The 20,557-nt window shown below is 39.0% G+C and overlaps 1 protein-coding gene across 3 annotated transcripts in view; it reads left to right on the forward strand.

Moving 5' to 3' along the window:
• Window positions 1-20,557, forward strand: part of ATXN1 (ataxin 1) — a 380,795-nt gene that overhangs the window by 132,991 nt on the left and 227,247 nt on the right. For all 3 annotated transcript variants that reach the window (XM_090269787.1, XM_090269788.1, XM_090269789.1), the window contains exon 4: window positions 1,868-1,995. The gene's annotated coding sequence lies outside the window, so the exon portion shown is untranslated. The remainder of the gene's footprint in view (window positions 1-1,867; window positions 1,996-20,557) is intronic.

The following is a 20,557-nucleotide window of genomic DNA, read 5'->3' on the forward strand; positions in this document are numbered from 1 at the left end:
AGCTGGAAGCATGACACAGCTGGCTGGGGTCAGGTCAGAAAGAGCATTGCATGCTGTTCAGAGGAATGCAGACCTTATACTCTGTGTTGAAAAGCCATCAGCAGATTAACTCAACAAACACTAATTAAATTATGATGAGGGCTGTGCCCCCTCCCTTCCCTTCCCTCATTGCTTCTCTTAGAAGATTTTTACTGAGTGCCTATCACATGCCAAGCATTGTGTTGAATATAGAAGATAAAAAGGTGGACAAGAGCACACACGTCCTGCTTTCCAAGAGTTTAGTAAGTAATGGGGAAGCACACATGAATCAGTGAATCTAACAAAAGATGTAAAATCACAAAGGCAACCTGTATAACACAGGAGAATGATTCTAGAAAAGCATATAGTAGGAGGTAGTGACCTGGCCAGGGAGGTTGGGGAAAGGGACTGAGCTGAGAACTGAAGGAGAAAATGATACAAGGTCATTTGGTGAAGAAGGTGGGTGATTTGGGGAGAAATCTTAGCAGTGAGGCCTAGGACAACAAGGTGCTTTAAAGGGCTTAAAACTAAGGCAGGAAAAAGAACATGAAGGGTGGACTGTACTGGGCCTGGGGCCATGTTAAGAATCTAAGCTCAGTGGAAAACTGCTAATCAAAGGACATGGTATGCACAAAGGCACAGAGGCATACTCAGAACAGTGTACGAAATACCTACATGTATACAGGTATACAAAGAGAAATCAGTATGTGACCCATAAATATGTTTCTTGATATGCTCATGTCTGTTTTGTGTTGCAGGGATTCTAAGACCTATACATAGTATGTAGAATTTGTAAATAGATAAACTAGTACTTCTCACGCCATGGATATATGATAATGTATAGAAATTTCTCTATTTTTGTATCTTAAATTAGGGATTCACATATGGCTCTTGATTTTATCATCTGCCTTCTTCGTAATAAAATTTAGCCATTTAGATAGGACTTGGATTTTAAGTTTTTCTTTAGTGTGTTGGCACCTGGATTTGGGATTAGTTAACATTTTAAATTTACTAAAATAAGTAAATGTATTCTTCATTGTAATATGAACATGTTGATTACAGTTTGGCTTGGGAATTAAAATTAAAAGACAGTCAAATCCAAAAAGAGCAATAACAAGACTTAGGTGACATATGAACTCGGGGAAAATAAAGTTATGTTGATTTGAGATTTAACTTTTTAATAATAAGTACTGGAGTGTTGATAGCAAAATCAATTTTGGAGAAATGGTATAGTATTGGATTTATGAGCATGTTCTCTGAGAACAAACAATATTGGCTTAAACACTGGCTTCAACATCTACTAGCTCTCTTTTTTTTTTTTTTTTTGTCATTAATAGTGTGATGGAATGGGGTAATGTGTATAAAGTATTAGCACAGTGCCAAGAACAAAATAAGTGTTCAATAAATGTTAGTAATGACCTTGAATATCAATGATATGCTTTACCTGAGTCATCAACAGAAGCATGGACCATTTTGAAAGTGAAAGTCAAGCTGTTATAATGAATCCATATACTGAATTTGCTTAACTTTGTGGCTAGAAGGAATCTTAGCATCAAATTGAGTAACATTCCTGAAATTTTCTGGAGAAGGACTATTTTTGGAATCATTAGAAGGGAAGGAAGGGAAAGAATAAGCTCATTTTGATGGTGACGTCTCTAAAGTCAGAAACCCTCTCACCCCTGAAGGTGTCTGTGTGTGTGTGTGTGTGTGTGTGTGTGAGAGAGAGAGAGAGAGAGAGAGAGAGAGATTATGCTGATGTGCTTTTTTTCTTTCTCTGACTTCAGTAAATGTGAATGAAGGCCACAGCAAGCTGCCTCACTCAGTGGGAATATTGTTTTTATACTTACAGGTCTAGGCATTTTACATTGAGTTTTCTACCACCACCCTTTCTACTCAAACAAAATCTGTGTGAAAAGATCTGCTGGGAAGGAGCTGACTGCTTATGTTTCTCCATTGTGATGAAAGCACATGGTACAGGTAAATATCTCTAAATTCTTTAACCAAAAATAACTACCATTTAATTTTAAAGTCCCCAAGATAGTGATGGGATGTATACATGTGTATTCTACACACACCAACACACAACATATACATCTGTAGATTCATCTATATTCTCTATATTACTTATTCTTTCTGTGTCTTTTATAAAAATGGAATCTTGTTTTATGGGAAAGAAAATCACTTCTGTTTATGTTGAGATCACTGATTAAGGTGGATGACAAGCCCTTGATAAGAAAGGGATGATTCTGATGATGGTGTTTATAAATTCAGCTAGAGAGACTACCATCAACGGCTAGTAGGGAACAATATTATATATACTATCATCTTCAATCTAACATTTTAGTTCTTAATGTAATAATGAACCTCCTTTCAGAGCAACAGATATTTATTTGTGGCATTATTTTTAATAATTATATAGTATACCATTGAATGCATATCCTGAAATACACTTAATTGACCCCTTCTAGTTGGATATTTCATCTGATTCTAATTTTTTTGCTTTTATGCTACCAACAGTGTTCCCATAGCTTTATATTAGTTGCTGTTATTCATGGCTTCCTTAAGGTACTTCTTAGCAGTAAATTGCTGAATTTAAGAGTTTTCAAGTTTTAAAACTTTTGCTACTTGTTGCCAAATTATTTTCCAATAAAATTATACCAGTTTGTATTTCCAGAGGCAGTGCATGAGAGTACCTACTTCATACAGTTTTACCATAGCAGAGAATTTTAAAAACAAAAATGTCTTTGCTAATTGATTATGTGAGATGGTATCTCCATGTTTGTTGTGGTTTTTCTGGGTGGGGGGAGGAGGGCATTCATTTGTAAATCATACTGTTTTTAAGTACCTTCCTGCTGTAGATAGTAGCATGCATGAAACGTTCCAGTTTTTGACATTTGAGAATTAATACTAAAGAAGATATGAAAGGGCTCTAAAGAATTTTAAGTTTTTCCCTTTTTATAGCTAAGTATTTTTAGACAACAATGAGATCACTGGATATTAATATTTTTTTTTACTGGAAAACATAGCTTTTCTTTCTTTAGTAACAATAAAAAGTTATTTAATTAACAGTCCTGTAGTTAATTAAACATGGATCTGATGTTGTACTGCTTGTTAATTAAAATATATGTTTTTGGATGTGTAAATACACACATACAAATGACATTAGGCATGTGATCAGACATAATTATGGTAGCACCATATTAATCGGAGGCTGTAGATCATAGTAGTAAGATGGCAGGACTCCTGACTGCCTGGATTCAAATCCCAGCTCTACTGTTTTGTTGCGGTGTCATTTCAGGCAAGTTAACTTTCCATCTTGGTGTCTAAGTTTATAAAATTTATATAGTACCCATTTCATAGACAACCATTATAAATCCTATTTTGAAAGACTATCTAATGATAAGAGAAAATGGTCATGATAGAAGCAAAAAAAAAAAAAAAGGCAAAGTATGACTCTGACTATACTATAATCCCAATTAAATTTTTTTTTCCTTTTTCTTCCTTGTTTTTGTCCTCCTGGTATCCAAAAAAAGTTTAATATATATCTGAATTCCTTTAATTTGGATTAATGGTGAAATCCTAGTCCTGGAGAAACTGTCTGACGAATGCTGCAAGTCAGGGCCCTGTTTATCACAGTTGTCTTCTGGCCACTGGGACCCTTGGAGCAGCCCTCGTGTTAGAGCAGAGCCTGATCACAGACCCTGGTGCCTTGCTCCTGAGGTCCAGCCAGCACCTGGGGTCAGGCAAGCATCCTGGCCTTTTTAGCCGCACATGGAGAGTCTAACTATCTCACTGCATATGTGAGCCGCCCCACTGGCCTCATCACTTTTCCCCATTACTAAATGAGCTTCCTTTAATTAAATAAGTGAAAGAGAAGATAGAATGAGAGACCCCAAGCTCTTAGGAAACATGCTTTATTCTACATAAACACAGAGGGGGCAATGGTGGTGGGTTTGTAAGTCCCTTCACCAATAGCTGCATCATAACGTCAAAAACTAGAAGGAAAACAGGTCAAAAAATTATTTGGAGTTAAGGAGACAAACAGCAAGATAACTTGTCTGGCTTCAGCTGATGCTCTTCATTGGTCACGCTGCGACTCTTGCGTGTGTAGATGCTGCATTCATTTTCAGTTTAGTTTGAACAGCTCTGTAATTTTCAATAAAAGAGGAACATCTGAATTCTTTATTAACACAGTTGAGCTTAAGAATTCCTCTCTAATGGGTCATAAATATTCTCCTCTAAATGATTATGAGGATGAATAAGAAAATAAACTTGTATTTACCCACATACATATGTTATTTGAACAAAATTAATAATTTCATAACAGGAGAGATGACAACAAATGTGTCAGCAAATATAGGTCAGGAAAGGAGTTCATAATGTTCTGCCAAACTCCAGCGAGGCAACTCATGAGAGTAGGTAGAAAGGCCAAAAGCCACGGTAGTGAGAATGCTAATAATACTACCATATGGAACATTTGGTATTTGGAAAGCATTTAGATTCCTCCTCAACTGCAGAATCAATAGGGATTCAAACAGAGAGGAAGAAACAGTTCTCTCACTGTGACTCGCTGGCTAGTGTGCAGAAATCCAGAGACGTTGATTAGCAAAGGCTTACCAGCATGAATTTCTCTAGGGAGGCTGAAGAGTGGGGATAATTCAGCATATTTCACTGTGTTGTGGCCTAGGACCTGTGGTCCCTCAGGTTTGGGTGGTCTCCATAACCAAACCATTTTTTTGCAATCATGTAGGAAACCTCTCTGTAAGACCAGGCCAAATCAGTGTTGAAAACTTAATTCATAGGGTCCCATAGGACCTTCAGGATGCCTTAGGATTTTGCCAGTACAGTCAGTGTGAAAGCATAGCTTTTGAATTGTTAAGAAATTGAGACAGTGTCTTTAAATTCTAATCTCATTCAGTTATTCATCACTCATTTATTTATTTGACAAATACGTCTGTTGGAGGCTACTATGTACTGGTGCAGTTTTAAGCATTGGAGACATGCAATGGAACAAGACAGACATGAGGCCTATCCTGATGGAGTTTGCATTTTTAAGGGAGATATAATTGACAGCATCACAACCTGGTTTGGGTGAATAGGAGAGCTGAACTGAACTATTCCAAAAGGAAGCAAGACCATTGAGAACATACTTTTAGGTGTATACCTTAGACAAACTTCACCTATGTGCACAAGGAGATATGCAGAAGGCTGTTTGCTGTAGATATTTTTGTAATAATGAAATTTGATTTTTAAATATTCATCAATAGGAGAATGAATAAATAAATCATAGATATGCTATTATGAAAATGTTAAATCAACTAGATTACATATCCAGTTGCAATAAGAGAAAGTTTTGGCAACATTTGTCCAGATGATACCATTTATGTAGATAAACACATAATTAAAAATTTTATTGTTATTCTGTTATCATTGTCCCAGTTTTCCCCCTTTGCCCAATGGTTAGTGCCCACATTATTTTAATTATTTTAAATACAACCCCTTTGTACAGACAGGCCTATTTCTCCATATTTGATAATACTAAATTCATTTGAAAAAAATTTATTGTTTAATCCATTATTGCTATGAATGGACTGTGTCACCCTAAAACTCATGTTGAAATTCTAACCCTCAATGGGATGGTATGAGGAGATAGGGTTTTGGGAGGTGATTAGGTTATTATGAAATGGGATAGTGTCCTTATAAAAGGGGCTTCAAAGAGCTGCTCTCTTTGCTCTCTGCTACATGAGGCTATAATGAGAAAACAGACATCTAAATCGGAAAGCGAGCCCTCACCAGATGCTGAATCTGCTGGCCTCTTGATCTTGGATTTTCCAGCTTTTAGAACGATGAGAAATAAATATTTGTTGTTTAAGTCACCTAGTTTATGGTACTTTTGTTATAGCATTTTGAATGGACTCGTCAGCAGCCGTCCGTCTCGAGAGACGATGGTGTAGCTTCTCAAGAGTCCATCTGCACCGCCGACAATGGTTGTGCAGTCCGACTCGGGAGTGACACGGTATCTGTCTCCTCCCGTGTTGAATCGACATCTTGCGATGACGCTGGAGTGTCCTCTCCAGTGAAGCTGAAGCTACAGAGCCTGGGCAGGGTGATATGGAGGGTCTGCTGTTGCCCATGCAGCAGACCCCCCCTCTCTTCGCAGCTGAAGGGTCCAAGGGAAAGACGGAGTCAATACAGCTTGGCTTCAGGTGCGCCGCAGGAGTTGCCGGTGTTGACTACAACGTCAAACCGCCTTAGGGACTCCGGCTCCGGATTTTCTGTCGGGGTTTACTCCCTTAGCCTTTCCCCTGAAGAGGTATGCCGCAAGGCAGTGGAGGTTTTTTGGAGTCAGAGTTTTCCTTCTCTGTCAAGTGGGAGTAATGGGGGAATAAGTGGGACAACTGTCTGGCTGAGTATTTCTTCTTTATATTTTTGTTTGTTGGACTTCCATGCAGCTTGGTTTTCTGGAACTTCTGGTTATTTCTAGTTTTGAGGCAGTTGTATTCCTTCTTGAATGGACTAAAACACATATATTTGTATATATGTATAGATATATTTAAAGAATAATAAATTAACAATATGGTACCACTTACCACTAAGGTTAAAAGAAAGAAAAAATAAATAAAAGGAAGAAAGAGTGTACCTGAAATGAGAAACTGGAGAAACCAGTGGAGGAAGACCCATTGATCTGGAAGGCGTAAGGCAGAGAAAGCCAGAGAATAGCCAGGGCTTGGCAGTGAGGTTGCGACTATTGACAGTGGAAATAAAGAAGGTGAGAAGAGAAGACAACTGTACAACTTTGCTTGAATGTACAATTGTCAAGGCCAGTAAAAATCGTGCAGCTATTGATCTTTCAGTTTAGGTAATCTAAATTATGTATGCTATTGAAAGTCCATTTTTTAAAGAAATTATGACAGGAATATGTTTTGCTCTATGACTCTGTAGACATGTTAGACAGAAGAATGGATGGCTCATGATATATAATGCAACTTTCTTTTTCAGCCAGCACCCCAAGGAAGAATTGGAGTGGTGGCTTCAGCAGAGCATGTTTGCCTTACTCCAACCTTGACTTACTATACCCCGTTTCTTACCTTATTCACCATCGTTCACATTAGAGAGTGAGATTAATTATATAATTAATTCTACCGTTTGTGTACAAGCATAAGTAACACTATTTAGTCAACTTTAAACAGATTTAAATTCCAGATCAAAATAGTCTGTCTAGTTATCATATCTGGCCTCTTTAGTTTTTCGTGGACTTTCACTCGGCTTGTTTGTGGGATTGTCGTTCTTTTCACCTTCCTCTCTCTGTTCTTGGGTCCTTTAGTGGTCTCTTACATAATAAAATCCACTCAGAGATTCCTTTGATCACCTTTGGTCTTCAACATGGGTTTGGTAAAGGCTACATTTTTTCGCTTTGGATTTACTATCATTTGCTTTTCCTCTATTTTGCCCCTCCCTACCGGGGCCTAATCCTTAACTATATGCTATACCCAAATGCTTTTCCTTTCTTTGATAAGCCTAGTTCAGTTGTCCCTCCCACTCTCTGACCCAACCCACCCAGCTGCACACACACTCTGCATTCTGTGATTAGCAATGCACACTTCCATGGTAAAGAAAACCCTATTGGTACTGTTTAAGGATTTAAAATAGAGATCTCCTCAAATACTACCTTTCAGCATAAATATATTCTTCCCTTTTCCACTCTAGTACTTTTAATCTGAAAGTAGTCTCTATAATTCCTAGCCAGTTTGGGGGAAAGTATTATTTTGAGACACTCAAAATGAAAAAAGAGACACAGACTCAAGATTACAGAGAGTTTTAAACGTAGGCATAGCTTTTCAAATCTATTTTGGTGTATATTGGTTCCTAAAGGAATTTACCAGACTTCTGTATAAAGCATTTTATTCTTTGAAAGTCTGGTAAATAATATGATTGACCATGTCATTGTACAAACATTCACATACTTATTTTGCCTCTCTTGAAATACAGTAGGGTATTTTGTCATCTGAACGAGGAAAACACAGTGAAAATGACTGATACCAAAGCCTGCCATTTTGTCTTTCAGTGTTGGGACCCCACAGTGGAGATTCCCTCCCCTCTAGTACATGCATGCTGCACCGGGTATCTGCAGACTGCTGTGCAAAGCGTGAGCAGTCAGTCACTAGAAGTGGAAATTGCAAAGTGTCAGTATTCTGCAGTACTCTTCAAATTCCTGCCTTTTTTTCTCTTTGAGTTTATCAAATGAGATGGAGCATTTAAATATGTTCTCTAAATTCTAGAATGTTACATATTATAGCTTTTGGTGTTATTCTATTTAGAGGTTGAACAGCCCCTCTCAGTATCATTAGTGTCTTTCATTTCACTGGTGTTCAAATAGTGAATCATTGGCTCTTCATTCATCACTGGAAGAACCATTATTATTATAAGATCTAGAAATAGTATACAGAACTTCTTGGGAGTAATGGACTTTTCTATTCAAGTCAGCAAGAAACAACAGACTCATGCCCTTATATGCCAAAAAGGAGTATCTTTTTAGATAAAATGAGAAATTTATCATTGATATTTAAGTTTTCATTAAATGTTTTGGTAAATTTTTGGAAGTTAGTTTCTATGACTTGGCAGTTATGTTCTTCTGTTTTCTCTTCAGAAATATTCTTCTCTATACTCAATAAGTATTTGCTACCACTACAACTCTGTTTTTGTTTTGTTTTTTTTCCTGGTAGAGATTTTCTTGAGTATCTGAAACAATATAATGAAACAAATCAAGAAACTTAGTGGTGATATTGTGTTCTTTAAAGCTGGGGCTGTGTTTAGTCCCTCTGGCAGAGATGGGACCTCGGAGTGGTGTGTGACTGAACACCCCTGGTCTGGGGATTAGGAGGACTTCGAACAAGGTGCCTCCAACTTTTGTGTCTATAACATGAGTGGGTTACTCTCTGGGGCTTCTTTTACTTCTATAAATGGTCATCATCTTATGTCCTTGATGTTTTAAGCTTTTGAAATCTCTGTAGAAAAGAACCTGTGAAAGTCCCAATCATTGTTTATATTCTCTCCGTGCTTTTGAGCATAGCATAGAGTGTTTTTGGCTTGTTTCCTCCCTCATGTGCAGGTGGACCTGCTCCTCCAGAGGTGATGATAAAACAAAACAAAACTCTCCTTTTCATGCACAAAGGCAACCCCATTCCAGATGCTTAACCCCTTCAGCTGGTGTTCAGATGACACAGAGGGAGCATCACTCCGCTTGCCACTGAAATATTGCCATCACTGGACTAAAATTTGGCAGTTGTGTAAGAGTCAAGCCGCAGTACTTATATGATAGTTTGGGGAAGGGAGTAAGACAGAAATAGCAGATTCCAAAATAATCTAATTAGAACAGCAGCAGGGAAAGTGAGATCGAGCAAAAAGAAGGGAGGATGATATGCCCCAAAGTCTGATTATCTCCACTGTTTACATAGTGTGACTTCAGCTCTAAAAGCTCTATGGTAACCATAGGTAGAATCTCCTACATACACCCCAATGGGGTGGGGGCTTGTCTGATACCCCACTGTACTATAATTTTTGTAATTTCTCTCTCTTTCTCCCATGGTCTAATAATGAGGCTGCATTGGTGCTAAAATAGATCTGTCTTTTCTAGAACCACCTCCTCCCTTTGCCCCTGCAAAGGATGATGTCATGGTTTGGTATTTATGACATCAGAAAGCACTGTGCTGAGAAATTATGTTAAGGCACCATTTGAATGGCTCAGGAAGGGTGAGTTAGCAGACCAGACAACCCTTCTGTTTAATCCAAGGATCTTGGTAAATAAAAATGGCCAGAAAGGAAAATTTAAGAAATGTACCTAGTAAACAAATACAGATGAAGAAAAATATATAATTCTGTAGATTTTTCTGGAGTGAGAGTAACCATTGTGATAAATATTACAATGAGAACATGGAAGTTGTAGTGGATAAAAATTTTAAAATACTGAGCAATGTGTGTACAACAACTTAAAAGAAAAAGAAAGGAAAGATTTGCCAACACAGAAATAATTACATCATCAGATAATAGGACATCCGATCTGTCAAAAGGGAGATTCCAGAGAATAAAGGAAGCAGATGCTCAAGGAACCCGAGCATTCCGTTAATGGATATTAATGTGGGATGAATACAAGCGTCTTTGTGTGTGACTTCATGATTATGTTGCATTTGTACCCATATTCACAGACACAACACTATGTGCATCTATTGTATACACCCTAATATGGAAGAGACACACTGATATTAATTAGAAAGGGTGATATGAAGCAGTTAAAATAAAATTCCAGTAAAATTTCTTTCAGCAGTGTTTACTAATATAATTAAAATGCACGATGTAATATTGTGTGTGCAGGAGAGAGTTTGCTTATTCATCATTTAGAACAGTAGTAGGAGTTGAATATTAAGAGGTTTAAGTGTCAATACTTGTCTAAAAATACAAATTCTCTATTGTCAGCAGTTGTTGCAATAAGGCATTGTAGTTTAGACGTGTCTGCTTGCTTGGAATTCAAAATGTTTTGGGTAAAGAATGATGCAGGGTATAATTTGTGGCAGAAAATGTGCACCAATTGTTTGTTTACTATTCCTGAGGACATTTGCAGGACTGAACTTTCACAGAGAGAAAAGAACAGCATTGTTTGGAACATACAGTAGGGGCAGTACAAGAAACCTGAATTAAGAAACTTAAGAGTCTGTCTTTGATTGATGATACTTATTTGCTCTTCATTATTCCTTGTAAAGAAATAAAAACTATGAAACTGGATGTGAAAACTGGAATAAGACAAGTGGCTTCTCAGATTTTTTTTACCGCAGTTGTTTCCAATTTTCCTAGTAAAGCAAATAGTAACTATACAGGGTGGGGCAAAAGCAGGTTTGCAGTTGTTTGTACAGAAAATAGTACAATAATTAGTAAATAATAATACAAGAATAAACTGTTGCATGTGCTCACAACCGTAAACCTGCTCTTGTCCCACCCTGTATAAAGAGTCCTTGCTTGCTACATTAACTCTTCCTTAAAAGCATGTCCTTGAGGCCTGACTGTAGGCATTAGTTGAGACAATGCAGAGGCAGGTCATATTTGCTAACTGTATGTTAGTATTTGTCTCTAGATATTTCACATGGAGTAAAAGGGGGCACAGAATACTGTTTTTCTTAAGAAGATCTTTTCTGCTTACCTGTTACCTTACCCCTCTTTTCTCCAGGTGGAGTTTACTGTATTCACATGTAAGCCGTCACTATACTCTCCAAATGCTTTTAGCGTGACTTGCAGACAAACATGAGTCTCTGTTAACTAGAATGTAAACCACTTGAAAGTAAGAACTTTTTTAGTTTACTAAATGTTTTAGTAACAATATTTAGTAAAAATATTTTAACTGTAGCATCTGAGACAATGCGTAAACATAATTTGTTGAATGAACGAATCAATCAATCAATCAGACACCTACTATGTGCCTATCATTGTCTTAGACCCAAGGGATTATTATAACACAAATAATAAAATAAATATACATGAGCCCATAGTGTATAAATAAATAACTGAATAAGTAAATAAATGCGGCAAAAGAGGCAACTTCCTTACAGAAAAATTTCAGTTCATTAATAAATAAACCTGAGAGAAATAGAAAAGCGCCATAGCACCCATACTAATAATTGCCCCAGGCAAGTTCTGCTGATGGATGCTAGAATTAGTAGGCAAAAGTTTAAGCAGGAGCAGGATACTTGTAGAGTTTCAAAGTATCTCTCTCCAAGATGTTTTATAATTACAAAGAGAAAAATATAACTCTCCCTGGAGAATGCTGACAGCCTTCACCTTAACTAAGTGATCAAGGTTAGCATCACATACTGGTTTGTGCCCCTTCATATGAAGCACTGAGAAAGGCACACGACTTCGGTGACATTCTTCCCAATAGCATATAATCTCATTCTCATCACGGGAAATGTCAGACAAATCCAAAACAAGGACATTCTAGAAAACAGCTGACCCATACTCTTCAAAAGTGTCAAGGTCTTTAAAGATAAGGAGGGACTAAGAACAGCTACAGCTTGGAAGAGACTAAAGGGACATGACAGCTACACGCAACATGAAATCCTAGATTGGATCCTGAAGCAGAAAAGGACATTAGTGGGAAACCTGGTGAAATCCTAATAAATTCTATAGTCTAGTTAGTAGTAATGACGAAGGTTAACTTTCCAGTTCTGATCATTGTTCTCTGCTTATGTAAGATGTTAACATAAGGGGAAGCTGGGTGACAGGTGCAAGGGAACTCTGTACTGTGTTTGAAACTCTGTAAATCTAAAATCATCTTTATGAAAATCTAGTTGAAGTGCAATACCAGTCCACAAGAAGCAATTATAGGACTTCCGGCCAAGATGGAGGCTTAGACGGACACGCTAGGTCTCCCTCTACAACTATAGTGGAATACAACTACTTCAAAACAAAGGATAACTAGAAATTCCAGAAAATAAAGCTACACGGAAGCCCAACATATGAAGTTATAAACCAGCGGTGCCATTTGGGCAGGTAAGAGTTAAAGAAGGCAAAGCTGCTTGCGGAGCGGCGGGGCGGGGCGGCGAAAAATCCTGGAGGCATTTAAGCCCCCGGCGTGCGCGACTCCAATCAAGCCCCTGGCCTGCGCGACTCCTGCGCGACTCCTGCGCGACTCCTGCGCGACTCCGGCGCTGGGGAGCAGCCGCAGCATCGCCTTGAACAGTGAGGCCCAGGGGGGCGGGAGGACGGATCCCGGTCTCCTAGCTGAATAACTGTGTGAATCCATCTTGGACCCCCGCCCCCACAGAAAGCACCACAGGGCTGCGAAATAGGTCGCGCGCCTGCCGGTCGCTGATTTGTGACGCGTACGCAGGCACTGCCCCCTGCTCCCGACAGCCAGCCCAGGAAAACAAAACGCATCTGTCAAAATGAGGCAGGCAACTTTAGAAATACCGGTAACACAACTCACCAGACAGCAGATAGAGAACCTGACAGATGAACAGATAAGAAACCTGTCAGAGGCTCAGTTCTGGGCCATTGTTATCAGGTGGCTTACAGAATTCACAAAAGAGCAGGAAAAAGATATGAAAGAAGCGAAAAACTTTCATAACGAAAGGAACAAAACCACACATGAGACAGATGGTGAGGAATCCAGAGTCCATTTCAACAAACTGGAATATGGAGAAGAAACTAGCAGTCAACCAATGCAGCGAGAGGAAATGGCAAGCATCAATGAGAGGATCAGAAACCTCTGGGACAGCTATAAAAGGCCCAACATAAGAATCATTGGTTTGCCAGAGAATGAGGAAGATGAACTAGAACTTGAAAAATTGAGTGAAAATATAATAAAGGAGAACTTCCCAGACTTGGGGAAGGGAATAGACTTGCAGGTCCAAGAAGCAAGGAGAGTTCCCAAGAGACTGGACCCAGGGAGAACCACTCCAAGACACATTATAATCAAAATGTCAAAAATTAAAGATAAAGAGAGAATCTTAAAAGCAGCAAGAGAGAAGAAAAGAATTATGTACAAAGGGGTCCCAATTAGACTATCAGCTGACTTCTCAAGGGAAACCCTACAGACAAGAAGGAACTGGCAAGAAATATTCAAAGTAATGAAAATCCAAAACCTACAACCACGAATACTCTATCCAGCGAAATTGTCATTCAGAATAGAAGGACAGAGAAAGTGTTTCCAGGACAAAATAAAACTGAAAGAGTTCATTAGATCCAAACCACTGTTATATGAGAAGTTAAAGGGACTGGTTTAAAAAACAGAAGCTAGGGAGATGAAACAAAGGCAAACGAAACAGGCAACGAGAGTGGAAAAGGAACTGTGGGTAAGGGAAATATAGTGGGGGGAGGTCAACAGGGAGGGGGAGTGGGGAGAGGGAGGGAGGTGATATAGGAATTGGAGATCATGGTAGGAGGGAATGGAATAGACGGAGAGAGGTTGGGAGGAACTGTAAGCACAACTAATGGACATAATCTAAAAGGGGGGGACAACTGGAGGGAGGGGGCCACCGGGTGGAGGGGAGCAGAGGGAAGGGAAAGTGGCACAAATGTAATATTTTAATCAATAAAACACATTAAATCTTAAAAAAAAAAAAAAAAAAAAAAAAAAAGAAGCAATTATAGAGCAATACATGACTGTATACAACTAAGAATTTGCAATGGTTGGGGGCAACTCTGTGCTGAGCGGGCGTTGAGGGGACTGAGAGACAGTTGGTGATTGGGACATTCAGGAAAAATTTCACAGGAGAAGGAAAACCTGACTTCTATCAATATCTTGAAAGGAGGTGGAGAGATGATGGGTGGGGCAAACTAAGGGGTCGTTCTAGGTACAGGGACAGCAGGGACAAAGGCACGAGGAAGGGATGCAGATGGCCCCTGTGGCCCCTGTAGGATACGTTAGAGAGGATGGTCGAGTGATTTGTGTTTTTTGCTGGAGATCACTGTGAAAGAGAGTTGGACAGCTGTGGGGGAGACAGATAGTAGGATCATTGAGAACGGGCAGAGGAGCTGGACGGTAATGTGACGAGTGATACAGAGTTACAAGTTCTTGTTCAAGGAAGTGACTCAGTGACATATGGTATATATGTGAAATTGGCCACAGGGTATCCAGGGTGGCAGGAGTTGGGAGAGATGGAGGTAGGTGATTTAGGAGTTAGAAGTAGGTGATGAGAGCCTGTTTATCTGGGGCCTGTGTTGGGAGGGGTGGAGTCAGATAAGTAAAAAGACAACATACCAAAAACATTTGAAGAGGTGGAATCACAGAGCTTGGTGATTGATGGATGTGGGGCATGAAGGGGGAGTAGTCAAAGATGATTCCTGGGTCAAGTTTACATGATGCTATGTTCATAACTGAAACAATTCATTCAGCAGATATGAGCACCTACATTGAAGAATTATGTCTTATAGGTAAAGAAAGAGAATTAAATAGAGTATAAACACCATGTCTGTCTACGATGAAGCATGGAGCAGGAAAGCCCAAGGCCTGAGCCCAACTGAATGAATTTATAGATGACCAGGTCAGACCCACTTAAGGGGTGTCTGTTTTTCAAATAAAAAGAAGGGAGGGGTTTTCTCTCTTCCTAATAGCAGTCATGAACAGTGTTAGAGTATTTTTCAGGTTGGCATTGTCTCTGCTTGATAAAGATGTCAGGCATACATTTTGGACTCTACTCACCAAAAACAAACAAACAAACAAAAACCCTCTCTTTATTAAATCACCATTTACTTAGGAAAAGTCCACATATGTCCCTTTAGCTCTGCCAAGCTAGAGATCTTTGGATCCCAAAGGTCTCAGATGTGAAATTTTAAATGCCATAAAAGCACAATGAACTATATAGAAAGTGAAATTGAAAAATAAGTACGCATGCTTAAGTTTCAAGCTCCTAATATTGAGGTTCTTTTTGACTTGTTTTGGATAATGTTGCCCATTGAGCAGACCCTTAATTAATACTCTTCTGTACAGGCTTGGCTATGTTATTATTCTCTGATCTTGGGCTTGTCCTTCACCCAGTGTTATTTAGGAAAGAGTTCTGTAGCCTTTTTGTCAGTTATTTCAGATTTCCACATAGAGGTCAAAGATGATATTTTGTCTGTGCAATAGGCTGGTAGCTCCTCATCAGCAATTGTGACCATAGAGTTGCAGTTCTTCTTGGGGCTTGAGTAACATTGGGTTGGGGCAAAAGAGTGGGTGTATTCACCTTGTGCTCATTTGGATGTACACATTTGATTATTGCTGGCAGTAATCAGATTTACATATTAAAGGTCTTTGAAGGCCTGTGAAGATCTCCATTTCTCTCTGTCATCACTTAAAATTATATTTCTTAGCAACTGTGTCCTTACCCCTTCTTTTCTTTTTCTTTTTTAATTTTTAAAAGAGGTTATATTTAGTTATTTTTAGAGATGGGGGGGAGGGAGTGAGGAGAGGGAGAGAAACATCAATCAGATGCCTCTCAAACGTGCCCTGATTGGAGACTGAACCTACAACCCAGGCATGTGCCTTGACTGGGAATCCAACCGATGACCTTTCCTTTTGCAGATGATGCTCAACCAGCTGAGCCACAGGGATCAGAGCCCCTTCTTTATTTTTAAGTGAAGTAAAATTGATACATGACATATCAGTTCCAGGTATACAACATTATAATTGGACATCTGTACACACTACCAAGTGATCACACCAAAAATCTAGGCATCATTCTTCACCATGCAGTTGACTCCCGTGACCCATTTTGCAATCCCCAACTTGACTTCCCTCTGATAACCACCAGTCTGCTCTCTGTATCTGTGACTTTGTTTTTGTTTATTCTGTTTGTATGTTTTGTTTGGTTTTTAGATTTCATATATTTTTAGAAATCATATGGTATTTGTCTCTCTCCATCTGACTTATTTCACTTAGCATAATACCTTCAGGGTCCATCCATGTTGTCACAAATTGCAAGATTTTATTCTTTTAATGACCGGATAGTGTTACGTTGTGTGACTGCACCACATCTCCATCCATTCATCCACAAATGGACACCTAGGCTGCTTTCTTATCTTGGCTGTTGTAAAGAATGCTGCAGTGAACATAGGGTGCAGATATCTTTTCAAATTACTCTTCTCATATTCTTCAGATAAATTCCTAGAACTGAAATTGATGGATTGTATAGCACTGCTTAATTTTTTGAGGAGTCGCCACTGTGCCTGTACTAATTTACATTCCCACCAACAGTGTCTGAGGTTCCCTTTTATCCACATGCTCTCTAACACTCATTTCTTGTCTTTTTAATAATAGCTAGTCTAACAAGTTTAAGAAGGTATCTCACTGTGGTTTTGATTTGCATTTCCCTAATAATTAATGATTAATGTTTTCTCATGTGCCTGTTGGCTGGCCATCTGTATGTCTTCTTTAGAAAAATGGCTGTCCAGTTCCTCTGCCCATTTTTAAATTGTGTTTTTGTTTTGTTTATTTTGGATATTACCCCTTCTTTGATATCAGCCAATGATTAGCCTAAGTAAATATTTTACTGGCAATAGGCAACTAAAGATAAAGTTAGCTCCTTGTATGATTAAGTATAAATGGAAGTTGCTTGATATTCTTAAAAACGTGAAATTGTAGTGGTTCTGATTTTAGTCCATAACTGAGCATTGAATATAGCTTTTGTAGCATGTAAATTTAATGTTCAAATATCTTCTTGATGATGAGAACTCTCCATGATATATGAATTTCCTATGGTATATTTAAAATGTGGTTTAAATGGCAGGGTGTTTCATAATATGAATAGATGTTTTGTGCAGAATGTAAAAAGAAATGACATTTTTTGTGAACTGGACATTGGCAATGGGAGAATACTCTATGAAGTGACCCCTGGGCCTCTTTTAGAGGCCTGCTAGGGAAGTATGTGTTCAAACTGGCAGGAAAAAGAATCTTTTTATGTCCTTTATAACTAATATATTGAATTCACTGTTTTTCCATAGGAAATGTATTTCAGAATTGTAATTATAGTCAATGGTTCATTCCATATAAAAATACTTATTTTGTCCAATGATTCTTTCCACAGTCCCATATATGCCAGTCAGTTTTTATCCCTTTTCAGAGTGCCTGATGCTGCTGAGTAAATGCATCTACTAAAATGGGTATCTTGTTTTTTTCTGGTGGCATAAGTGGAAATCACATGCTGAACTGAGGGAACCATTTGAACTTACTCTCAAAAAAGTTACAAGGTGAAGGCAGGCAGAATCTCTGCTCTTTGACCCTCAGCAGAGCTTCACAAGGATTTGGAGGCCTGACAGGCCGTGATTTGTCAAAGAGATGGTACATATGTATCAAACAGGTGAATTCTTTCATTTCTCATGATCTCCTATAGGAAGTGCATGATCATTTAACCTAGTGGACCTTTCAGAGATTCAAGAAAGAGATGAGGGTGGAAAGTACCAGAAAATGGCTGTGGAAGGAACAAGGATAGAAAGCCAAGTTTTAGGATTAGATTAGGCAAAATATGTTTAAAGTTATATGTTAATTTATAGAGGTTTTGTTGTAAGCTAGAACAACTCAATAATGAAACAAGGGGAATATTTATAGAGCAAGAGGTGAGAGTGGTTACAAATACCCTTCTTCACTCTCATCTTTCCTCATTTAATTTCTCTTCTCCCCTTTCCCATGAAAAGTAAACTAAATGAATAAGAGAGTAAAGTGAGCAAGTTACTTTTAACAAAATTCAAGTGATGTCACTTCTGTGAATTTTGTCATAACAATATGATCCTAGTTTTCTTGTCCAGAACACATACTCCTGCAATCCAAACCTACTTAACAAAATCTGGAAATAATAGAAAAAGGCCTTCTCAGGAAGGAGAAAAATAAGCAGGCAAAGATCTTGCACTTGACTCATAGATGATGTCCTGAGATACCCAGAGCCCTATTGGCTTAGAATGACACTCAGAGTAAGGTTAATGACTTCACAGTTTACTTATCCAGTTCCCCAAGTACATGAAAATGAATAAAAGGGCTTTCTAGTGTTGAATATAATGACCACAGTGACAGAAGGAAAAATAAACTGGAGAAAGTAGAGTACTATAAAATCTCCATTTGGTTTGAAGACAACCCAAGCTTGTGGATTAATCAGAGCAGGTGAACATAAAGACCTTTCCCTGAAGTGCAACAAAGAGGAGATGGTGCAGAGGTCAAGAGTGTTGTGAGAAACAACCCCAGCTCTCAGGGGTGGGATGCAATAGAGTTTCTTTTGCAGTCATGTTATAGTTGACTTTGGATGTTCCACAGTGCGGTGGAGGTATCCACATGTTTTTGGTTCCCAGACGGAGAGTTCTTCAATCTCAGGGCTCAGCCATTCTCTAGGGTCACCGGGAAACCTTAAGGATCTTCTGTAGCAATCTGGCCCCCAGCTGGGGGGAAGAAAGAGAGCAAATGATCTCAGTGGAGGTTTGTTAATGGAAGCAGCATACATCACCCTCTTTCATGTTCCCTTTGCCTGGATTTAGTCATGTGGACCTGCCTAATTCAGGTAAAGCTGGGAAATGTCAACCTGTTTAAGACAGGGAAGTTGGTTTGTTGAACACTTACTTGCCTCTGCCACAACTGGATATTTTCATGAGCCTGTTGTTATCCTTTACCTCTGTACCAGCTGCAACCTGGGTGTGCCACCTGGGTGGGGACCCAGTTATTTGCAGGACACCACACCTCTGTCCTAGACAAATCAGGGTCCCACTGAGTCATCCTTCAACCATCTCAATGTGAACCTACATTCCCTGGTGTTACCTTTAGTGGGAAGAAGAGCAAGCAGTCCTGTGTGGCTCCACGTGGAAAGCAAGGTGCCTTCTAAATACTTCCCCTAGGAGGGGGCACCTCCCCCATCCTGGGCTTTATATGTGCCTGTGGCTCAGGAACCTGCTTCTACTTCAGTTCTTCCAGCTGCACTTCCTAGGAGCTGGGCCTCTTTCTGTTAATATTACTAAATGCCAAGGGAATTCCTGCAATTATCCCAGTCCTTCCAGCTGTCTCACCATCTGTGTTTTATACCCAGAACTTGGTTGTATCCCTGTACCACTCTCCCAAGAGTTTATCTTCCCTGCAACAAGAGTTTACTGAACTGAACTATGTTTTAGCCTTTGATTGTCAGACATCTGGGCACAAGGAGGGGACATTGAAGCCCAGGAGGAGAGATCGAGGGTTAACTGTATAAAATTATTTTGGTGCTCTGTTGCATGGACTGGGATGATGCTTTTAGACAGGGGTAAAGCAGGGCGGGGGCGGGGGCGCACATAAAGAGAGTCATGCACATGCCAAGAAAACCTTTGGAAGTTCCAGGTAAGGAAGAAGAAACTTTCTTCTCCCCCTACCTCCTGATTTCTGCATCTGTTTTTCCCTGCTCAACACAGGGATAACTTGCTTAAGAGCTGCCAGTACTAGAATTTGTTTACATTATGTCTACACTTAGCTCTCATTTGGATTGCTACAAAGCCAAGCATTATTTATTTATAACATTGTTTTTCTGAAAAAATGAGTTTGGAGTTTCAAAGAACTGACTTAGAATGAAGTGTGTGTACACAGCTCATCTGTAAATGGAGTACTGCCTGCCCTGGGCATGGCACCCAGAGATAACATTTATCTGTGCTCGATCAGTACAGACTTGTCAAGTTAACTTATGTTTACTTTTCTCTGCCTTCATCTTGATGATAGCGTTGCTCCTGAAATTTAACACTCCATGTTTGAAGAAACATCTCCTTTGGAGATGCCTCAAATATTCCTGGGAGTTGGAATAGTGATTTTATGTTGTCTCCCAGTTTATCTTTAGGAGGATTCATGGCTATGAAATCCTTTGAGCAGGCAGTCTGTAAATTGTAGAAAAATTGAGAACTATTTAAAGAAAGTGGGGAAAAAAAGAATTCTTTTCTCATATTATCCTCAGTTGTCAGATATCTTGCACTGTAATTACTGTATTGGTTTGTAAAGGTTAAAGAACTTTGAAGTTTATAATTCTCTTTTTTGTGTGTGTTTCACACATGTAAGGAAAAATATCCAACACATTGAAGCAAA

The sequence above is a fragment of the Furipterus horrens genome, unplaced genomic scaffold (genome assembly GCF_987537825.1).
Source record: "Furipterus horrens unplaced genomic scaffold, mFurHor1.1.pri manual_scaffold_3, whole genome shotgun sequence".
Lineage (NCBI taxonomy): Eukaryota > Metazoa > Chordata > Mammalia > Chiroptera > Furipteridae > Furipterus > Furipterus horrens.